This window comes from Cygnus olor, chromosome 18 (assembly GCF_009769625.2).
Source record: "Cygnus olor isolate bCygOlo1 chromosome 18, bCygOlo1.pri.v2, whole genome shotgun sequence".
NCBI classification, from domain to species: Eukaryota; Metazoa; Chordata; class Aves; order Anseriformes; family Anatidae; genus Cygnus; species Cygnus olor.
The window spans coordinates 4,015,313-4,025,490 of NC_049186.1; the positions used below are offsets into that span (position 1 = coordinate 4,015,313).

General features: G+C 43.7%; 1 long non-coding RNA gene across 1 annotated transcript; it reads left to right on the forward strand.

The window, feature by feature from the left end:
- The first annotated feature begins 4,096 nt into the window (after nucleotides 1–4,096).
- LOC121057018 lies at nucleotides 4,097–9,818 on the forward strand. The gene is made up of 2 exons (XR_005813606.1): nucleotides 4,097–7,077; nucleotides 8,019–9,818. It is a non-coding gene; the product is annotated as an uncharacterized LOC121057018 (long non-coding RNA).
- The last annotated feature ends 360 nt before the right edge of the window (nucleotides 9,819–10,178 follow it).

Below are 10,178 nucleotides of genomic sequence, written 5' to 3' on the forward strand. Positions count from 1 at the left end.
GGCTGAAAACGGAGCTGCTGGTGACAGGAAGGGAAAGGGGTTGAACATTTGTGTAGTCCTCTTTCCAACAACAAGCCCTGCCTTGTAGCACCCGCCTCTGCACAGGCTAGCTAGCTGTGCAGTCCCTTATTACTTGCTGTCAAAGCCACTTCTGCTGGGGGGACCCCATGTTTTGGCTTCCTGCTGCAATTCTGTAAGACCCAGAGAGTTCTTGTTGTAGACCCATTTCCATTTTGAAATGAGACTTAAAAAATTTTTTCGATTTTACTCTGTATGTGCTCCATGCTATTTTTCTCCAGCAAGGGAAGCTGTCTGCACTGCATTATGCATTAGGCTCTTGAAAGCATAACTAGTTATGTAATTATTAGAATTATATTTGCATTCACAACTAGGATGTATATAACTCATATGTTAATGCATGCTAATTAAATACCAATTAATCATTTTAAAAAATGAGGTTTGAATCTATACAGCTATCACAGATGTAGTAAATACTCATTGCTTATGAGGAATAAATCAGGTGTGTTTTAATATGCAACCCCAGTCCCATATAAACACATACTGCCAATTATTTAGAAAGGATTTAAAGTGTTTCTTATTCATATTACACAGCTACTGCTGACTGACTGGCAGTCATTATAACATATTTTACTACTTTTACATTATTGCACATTAATACTTCCAGCTGTTCACGCTGGGCTGGCTTGTGTTTCAGCCATCAGAAAGTGTGCAAATTCATTACGTTTTACCCTATGAGGTAGAAGATTTACTCATGTTTAATCCTTCAGATAGGCTGCTGAAAACCAGTAACCTTTGTACGGTTTGAAGCTTTATGGCTTCGGTACCTGGCAGGGTATCTTGCATTGCTTTATCTGCAGGCTTCAGAAATTCTGCGGAAGATGCTTCGAGTTCACATAGAGCTGAGAGTGTTTGATGCTTCTGATTTAAGAAACATTCAAAGTTGCTGCTGCCAGAGAGGGAAACAAGCTTTTGTAGACTCTGTCTCTTGTAGAAGTTTCTGCCACAAGGGTAGAGCTGTGTTATTGGCCAGCCACCCCCTGGGGGGGTGAGTCCAAGCTAAATTAGCAGACTGTGCTGGCTGCTGCCCACGGTAAACTGATAATGAGCAAACTGGAAGGCTTGTAGTGTGTCAGCAGGCAGGGCACTGAAGTGAAGATGTCACTGGTGACCCTTACAGCAGACACACTTGTAAAGCCACGGGTGTGTTCACTGAAGGCTGAGGACAACACGCTTGTCCTCCCCTGCCAAGGGATGCCTGGGTTTGCAGAGGGCAGCAGCACAACGATGTTGGGGACGTGAAGCAGTGAAGAGGAAAGGAGCTCCAGGTGGTGGTGACATGGTTGAGATGGCTCCATACTTCCCATGACACCTGGGTTTTGGCTTGCTGGGGTATTTTCCAGGCTTTTCCCATGCAGGGTGCTTGCTTTTGATGGAGTTTTGCCTTGGAAGCCATTTGCTCCACACAGAAACAGGCTAAACGTGGTTTTGGCCCAGCAGGATGTCTAGTGCAGGAGTTGCACCCCTCACTGGTCCTGTGCTCGCTCACTTGCACGGGGCTCTGCCACGTGGGACACCTCGGTCACACCACCCAGGGAAGCTGTGCCTGGGAATTTCCTCGCCTTGGTCCCCAGAAGCATCCACAGTGGCGGGCTCCTGGTGCTCATCGGCCACCCCAGCACAAAGGACGCTGAAGCCAGCTGGAGACTAAGGCAGACAGAAGGACAGGAGGGATGTAATTAAGAGCTGGCACACTGTGCAATTGGGAAAGAGCTAATGACCCCCGGGGTGGCATTAGTGCATACCCCACAGCCCCCTAAAGGGGCTGCAGCTCCTGAGGCACGTTCACCCTCAAGTCTGGCTCCTAATCCAGGCCTCCCGAATCCCTGCCTTCAGCACTTGTCCACTGACAGCTGCAAGGCCTCTGGAGCAGAGCCCCGCTCCTTCCCTGGGCTGGCTGCTGCTGGCGAGGCTGACAGCTGATCGCTGCTGTCAGTTTGTCATTAACCCTGGGCTCACTGGGCTTCACCCAGAGCTTCCTTGGGCTGGGCCCTGCAGAGAGCTGCTGTGGCCTTTCCTGGGCTCAACTGCCTTGTTATTCTCCCCTGCATTCTTCTTTTTTTATTGAGAAATAATGTAGCAAAAATCTGTTTTATACAAATTCTGCGAGTTTCCCAAGTTTAAGCAGTCAAAAGTTAGGTAACGACAAAATTAAGGGCTTAGGGTTTTCATGCAGCCTCTGTTATGTATTTGGATATTTCTTTAATATTTATTTCATGTAGTTTCAGTAGTTATTAACTTCCGATGCATTTACTCTCCCTTAAAATGTCCCTGAATTCCATACACAACCCAGGGCTGGGCTGAAGCTCATGAAGAATATATGCATTTGCATTTTGCTAAACTATCCCCATCTTAAAGTCTATATTTGAGCATCAGAACAGTTAGAGATTTACTTCTCATGCTTATTTTTTTGCTTACTTTGTTTGTCCTCTCTTCTAGGAATTAGGCTCACTGTTTTTCAGGATCTTTACCTTTAATTTCTGGAGATGGCGATACCTTAAATGGATGATCTCAGCTCATTTGGTTTCATTCAGAAACCAATCAACCTAAATCATCTTCAGTGGTAAGTAATGAAACCAAGTTCAAGCGCTTCTCAAAATGTTTTCCAGAGAGCCCTGTCTGAGCTCAGACTGTGCTGTGTTTATAGGATGATTTAGGTCTGAAGCTCACTTGAGAATTCATCAACAAGGTAAGAGAGTACTGGTAATGATTCTAATTTTTCAAGTCAGGACGTGAGTTTGTGAGAAAGACTTTGTGCATCCTTTCAAGTCATTGCAGCTCTCTTCTGTTCTGAGAACCGGGAACATGAAGGACATTTGGGTGTTACTTATTCTTCTGATCATGTTATTTCTCAACAGAGAAATGTAAGTTTCCTGTTTCCAGCGGTAAGATTTATTGCTCTGTATTAGCAAGAAAAAAATGCTATTTTACTAAAAGTTCAATTTTGATAGCTCTGAACAAATTCAAGCCTGGATGGTAGATTCAGGAGCAGCAACAAACGTAATGTGACCACTTTTTGTTCAAGTAACATAAATGTAAAAATAATGGGGATGTTAGGATAGTTTACCACTGCAGAAAACAAACATAATTCTGCATCCTGAATAGTTTTTTGGCTCAGAGGTATTAGGCTGTCTGGCTGTATTCTGACAGGCTCAAAAAATGTAGTGATGATGCACTAAAAGAGGTATATTTTCACATGTTTTAAGCAGGCAGGTCCTCCCTGGTGGGAATGGCCTTCTCTCCCCTATTGAGGCATAGGTCCGCCAGCTCACAGTATGTAGTGATCACCACGAGTTACTTTAAGGCAGTTTCAGTACGGATATATCAGGAGAATCGATGAAGAACCTTTAACCTTTGAGTCACGAACTCATTTGTGAACACAGCTGATGTTAACCCCGAGTTAATTACTGCTCCATGGCTCTTGGGTGCGATCTGTTGGTGGATGTCAAACCAGTTCCCAGAGAACAACCAAGCTGCATGTAAACCCACCAAAGCTGAAGCTAATGGAGATGGCCTGGGATTAATTTAATCACAGAAAACCAACTTGAAGCAAATTTCTGAGTTGGTATGGGGAGTACACGTATGCTGTTTCTTTTCAAAAGATAAATGGATGATTTTAAATGCCATCATAGTCTTCTTTCATTAGGCTAAATTCACTTGAAAGTGTTTCTTTCCTTCAGAAGAACATCATGTGGAATAGAAATTGTTCAGCAACAAAGTAAACTATAAAAAGGTTAATGATTTTAAGGTGAAGTTAGATATAAGCACTGATATCTTTACAAGTTGTACTATTCTATTTTCTGTGATAACGCTCATCTGTTTCTTTCATTTCAGTGCATGTTTTTGTCTACATAAAATTGCTTTGAAGTCGGGGGCAGACTACACGACTGTGCTTCTCTGCATGACATTTTAAAGGCCTGGTACTAGCATTTAGCTATTTAAACTTTTGCCTTCTAGCTTTGTTTTAGGAATAATGAGCATCTTCAGTGATTTGTAAGTGGAATTAATAGTACTGTGTCCCAATGGAGATGGTGAAAACTTGGACAGGGAGAAGAGCAGGTTGCTGCAGCAGTCTACAGGCCTGACGTGATGGGAAGAGGAGGGAGAAAACCCCCCAAAACCTCTACAATAATTCTTCTCAGTGATTCCTGTCATAGATATTTTACTGTGTGCAGTTTGTATGGAGGGAACTGAGGCACAAGAATAACACATGATATTTTTCGTAGTTGCATTAAAAAAACATATTTGGGCTGGAGATTAGCTTCTAAACACATCTCCTGTCACTGCACGTGAAGTGAGTCCTGCTCTGAGCACTTCTCATGCTGTCCATTCGGAGGAATTATTGCAGGATAGGTGGTTTCATCAGCAGGACTCTGACATTTGTTCGAGGCTTCCAACAAAAGGTGGTGAGGTGGAGGCTGGTGATGAATGAGCCAGGACAAGGACCGGGGCTGCTCTGCTGTCGGTGCCTTTTTCCAGAAAGGAGTAGGGAGCGTGGCGAGCAGGAAGGAAGAATTTGCTGAGAATAAATTCGACACAGTGGAACAAAGTGTTCCCCTTAAATGTGTTCTTCAGCCAGAATAGCAGCAGCGTTTCTGCCAAGTATGGGGCCTGCTGCAGGAACAGTTTGGCAAGGGGGAAAAATATAGCCAAATTTGTGCGAAGCAGCCTGATAGTGGGTGGCAGGATTATGCAATTTTACTGATATCCAGACTTCATTATCTCTCGCAAAGCATTTCTGAATAAAACAAAATGGTAGAGCAGCTAACTCTTACTTTGTTTTCTTCGCTGCCCCCTTTCCAAAAGTTGTGCATTTAAACACCTCTGTTCCTATTCTTGAAACCTGAGAAGGAAGGCTGGGAGGACAGAGCTTGTAATGAAATCCTCCTCAGGAACCTGAGGGCAGGGCTGCAATATGAGCTGTTGCGGTGTCGGAAATTCTTGGCTTTGTTGAAGCTTGGTCCTGGAAGGGATAGGCCAGAAAATAATCTTTTTTTTTTTTTTTTAAAGAGGAAAAATATGATATCCTTTCACTTCAGTGTACTCTTCTGTAAGCGTAGTCAGTTCTGGGAGAAGTATCAAGATTTACAGTTATCCTCGACGCTGCCATGAGGGATGAATGAGCTCTCATGAATGGAAGAATCATCATCATCATGTGGAAATCAGCGTGGTTTTGCCTTGGGAAGAGTGATTGTAGCTCAACTGCTTGTGTACAAACAAGAATCCTCTTCTAATTGCCTGGCTTGCAAATTAAGGAAATCCAGCAGGTTTGTTCTCACTGTACCTTTGACCTCATGTGGATATGAGTTTATTTAAGGTGTATTTAGGAACACATCTGACTTGTCCCTTGTGAGGCCTTATTCTAGGAACAAGGGAGGACTCAGCTTGGGTTTCATCTGCCACGAAGATGTCAGAGCTGGAAGAAAAATGCTGCTGCTCTAACATGCTTTTATTGATTTAGCCGGTATGTTCTGGAGCCCATGAGAGGTGACAAACAAAGGCGACCCACGGAGACATTTTGCGCTGTGGTGCTTTTCAAAGCACAGCCCTGCACTGAAGCAGAACCTTCCCCTGAACATAAGATATGCACTCAGGCGTGGAGCCAGTGGTCGACTCTGCAGGAACCAGGCACAGCAATGATAGCCAGCATAAATGAACCCTCAAAGGAATTAATAAGAGAATGCTGCAGCCCAGGTCTGAATACTTGATTTGTGAAACTGAATAGGAGCAGTATTAAATTAGGCTCCAATTAGAAGTACCTTTCATCACAGCCTAAATCTGGTCAGAGCTTTGGTCTCCTGTGGCATCTAAAGACTGTTATCGGTGTGCTTTGTCCCCAGCCTTTCGTCCTGGGGTTTAAAAACATCTATCCCAACTAGCACAATGAGTGTATGCAGGTGGGGGAATGTGTGTGATACCACTACCATAGCAGAACCTGTGACTATGAGTTTTGAGCTGAAACAATCCTGCAGAGAGCAAGAAAAACCACTTCTGGCTCCAGACCTTTGCTGCTCTGAGGCCGGATCCTTTTGGTGGCTGCTGCCAGAGAAGGGGAGCTATAAACGGTCCGAGTGGAGCGTCCCTGGGTTTTGATCCTCTGACTGACTGTGTAAACTTGGACCAGCTCCTTCCACCTTCTGTGCTTCTCGGAGCAGTTCCTAAACAAAAGCACACTTGCCATAAATTTCCAGTGCCACTTTGGCAGCACACTTATTGAGTTTTCCATTTTCCTTTTCTGGATTTTGTTTCCTTCCACCTTTTTAAGTTTCTTCCCTTTTCCCCAATGGAGTGCTTATGTTCCCAGATTAAAAACAGAAGTTTGTTCAGTTTGACTTGTTAAAAATGTAGTTTTATTTTACTTTCAAATGGTATTTTCCATATAAAAATATTTACTTTACTAAAACTGCATCTTTCTGATGGAAGAATGTCTGGGTTTAAAAAAAAAAAGTCTAGTAGCTTGAGTACGTAAATGTTTCAGTGGTTCTGTGATTTCACAGAGCAAAACAATTAGGGATAACAAAATTCTTCATTTTAGTGAAACTTAATTATAAAATTATTTTCTCATTGGCTGAGGTGTGAAAGCTTCATGCACTGAAGACCTTCTGGATCCTAGCAATGTTAATGTTGAAAGTGTAAAACCTGCTTGTTCTCAAATTATCAATGCACCAAAGTAACAGGTGAAATTTTAATCTTTGTGGCATGCTGCCCACGGATAGCAAAACTGTAATTTGTAGTTGCGTGTTATTAGTAAGTGCAGCTCTGTGGTGGTCAGAACTGGAAGATTTTTAGACCTCGTGTCTCGGAAGCCGGTCTCTTGGTCCGTGGCTGCAATCAGGCAGGGCAAGCCTGCAGTAAAAGCTTTGACACCAGACTGTTAGCTTGTGATGTCCATGCTGGAGACTAAATCCAGCCTGGGCTGATAGCGGGTTGTTTTTGTTACGGGGCTAACAGCATCCTGACCTCCTCCTCCTGCAAGGGATTTTGAAAATTGCCCCTCAGGTACTAAATCCCACAGTTCTCCTCAGCAAGGCGCTTTGCTCCAGAGCTCTATTAGCAAACGCAAGTGGTGGCCGGAAAACCTGTTATAAGCTGAAATATTATTGTGAGAGAGGGGTTAGAAACTAAACGATAACCTTAAGTCTTAAGAAAATTCTTGGTGGTCTGGATGTAGCTGGCTTCCTCCAGCCCTCTCTGTGTCTTGCTCTTCCTCCCTGAAATGACCGTCACTCCTTTTGGGACAGAAACTCCTTCTGCACATTGCAGTCTCTTGGTTCTTTCATCACTACTGCGAATGCAAAGGGGCGGCCCACCTCCTGCTGCTGACTCTTTACCTTCCTGTGAAGTGCAGAGAGGTGGTGAGAGCTTGCAGAAGATGGGAAATGGTTCCTGAGCTATCTGGTGGCAGCACATGACATGATACTTAAGTACCATGTCCGTTGCATTTCTAAACAGCAGAACAGATGAACAAGCAAACTCAGTGCTGCCAATTCCCAAATAACTGGATTATTCAATATACATAAACAAGCATCACCCATATTGCTCCTTGGACATGATGGCTGGTCTCTGGCAGCTTTGTAAGCCCAGCAAAACAAGTACAAGCCCAGGGCTAGCAGGCGTTTCAAGGCGGTGTTATTCTAGCTATACACTCTGTGTTAAGTTACTGGGGGAAGAATGTGGTTTAATTAGATGACATGTATATCTCCAGTGAAACAGATCTTAACTCGTGAGGCTACCCATTGATTTTTAATCTGCAGTAAAGATTAAGGCTGTTACTGATTAAATATCACTCTGTCTTTCTCTGAGGACAAAAAGTTTACCTCTTTAATTGCTTGAACTCTTAGAGAGACTTCCAGAGGGAAGAAGAAAAAAGGGTGAAGAAAAATCTTAATTTTCTTGTTATTCGAAAGGGGTAATGCTATCAAACCTCTTCCTGTTCCCAGGTCCCCAGTGTATATTCTGAATAAAAAGCTCAGCCTTCCAGATTTTTCCAGATTTGTACAGATGATAAGGAAGAGCACTAACTGATGCTTTTCAGTGTTTTCTGAGTATCTGGAGTGATGTTTCCAAGCAGCTGCAGGCACAGCGTGGTTGTGTGTTGCGAGGTAGTGTGAGAAGTCCTTCATCTCAATGCACTGGCTTTTCATATATGAGCACAAATATTTCCTCTGCTGCACTGACAGTATCCATTTTGCAGAAAACAATAATGTGAGTGAGAAAACAGGAGGTTTTCTCCCAGGGTCATGTCACCAAAGGCCAGGCTAGAGTCTGACGCTTGGTTATAAAGATATCAGCTTGTCTTTAACTTGTTGTTCCTACCCCTCTGTGCAATTTGGAGACTTTGTCACGAATGAGGACTGCAAAGTGCTGCACGATGTATAAATCTAGAACCAAAGAGCCTCTTCCGTGCAAAGCCTATCTTGCCTCTGCCACCCTGGCAAATTAAAAGTGAGCAAAGCCTCCTAGCACAAAGCCTCCTAGCAGCACCGAGAGTGAAACTCCTGGCTTACTGCAACAGAAAGCTTTTCTGGGAGGGGGGCTGGTTACAAACACCTAGTTGGTGCCAAAAACTTTAAGCCAAACCATTTTTTAATTGCAGCACATGAGGAGTCTCTAGAGACTCCAGGCAGACGTGCCCGAGATGCCATCCTGCGGCCTGGCACTGCACAGGTAATGTTGGAGAAAAGAGAGAAAGGGAAGGCAGGAGGGCTTGCCAGCTGATGCCCTGACAGCCAGCAGCAGCCACCGGTGAGTGAAAGCTGCCCCTAACCCCCCTCTCCCTGCAGGGGCCACCCGAAGCATCACAGGGAATGCAGCAGGTCACATCTGGAAGTGTAAAAGCAACTTGACCATCTTGGTGATGCGGATCCCTGGTCCCTAGTTTCTCTTCAGTGGGAGATCTTGTCCACCCCAACCTTCTCCCTGCTCTCTGTCTGTGCTAATTAGATCGGGCTTTGAGGTATCAAGCCTTTACATTAGTGATGCTGTTATAGAATTTCTGTTAATTTAGCCAATTGTGTTACAAATTAACCTGTGGCATTGGGAGCCCCTCTTGCAAAGAAATTGTGCTGATCCCTGATTAGTGCAGTGAAAAGCTGCTGGCAGCCACTGCTGCAAGTAAATTCTACTGGGCTGATGCAGTTCATCCTGTGGCAATTAAAATACAGGACCTGCAGTATTGTTGCACTAGTGGCAACTGCATGTGAACAAACACACTGACCCGGCAATTTTGTAAGCATCCTGAATGTCCTATGGATTCAGGTTTCTTTTGTCTATCATATATCTTAGCAATAAAATGGAATTTGCAGAATCCAAAATGGTGATTTTTACCTTACCTTTCAATGTGATAAAAGTCAGAACTTGGCTCAGGGATATGGCATTATTCGTGGCTCTGGAAAGCAGAGAATATGGACTAATTATTTAACTGAAATCTAAGTTTACAATACTTCATGTGTTACATTGGTAGACAAGCTGCAGGTTTGGAACAAGGCCACGCGTTTGCACTAGCAGGAAATTAAAACTATCAACCACAAGTGGGTACTAAGTGCTGGTGAGTCAAAATGTGATGACAATAGGAGCTGTGTTTCAGAAACAAAATGTTCTTCACTGTCGGCAAAAGAAGGTGCTGGTTGCTGAGACATGGGATCCTTTTTAGTTTACAACACCTTATGAGATTTTTTTTTAAAGAAAAGTAATGTGCATTTTCATGGATAATGGACCATACTAATTATTTTGAAGGTCTGCAGAGAGCTCTGTATTATCGCTGCACAGTGGTGCATGTATGTCAGTATATAAGCTAGTAGCCTACCTGGTCACCACCATTGAAGCATCTAAAAATGTCACTATCTTTAATTTGCCCTTCCCCCCCCCCCCCCCCCCCCCCCACCTCTGATGTTTCTTTGCAACTGCCTGTGCATGCTCTGCTTGGAATTTAAACAGATATTTTGGCAGTGGATGCTAGCTGCTAGATTTCAGATGGTTTTTAGGCATTGGTGTCAAGAAATGTTACAGGATCATCGGTCGGTTGTTTTTTTTGTTTGTGGGGGAGGTGGAGGTACTGTGATCGAATAAGAGTATTTGTCTTTAATCTTTCCACACTAGCT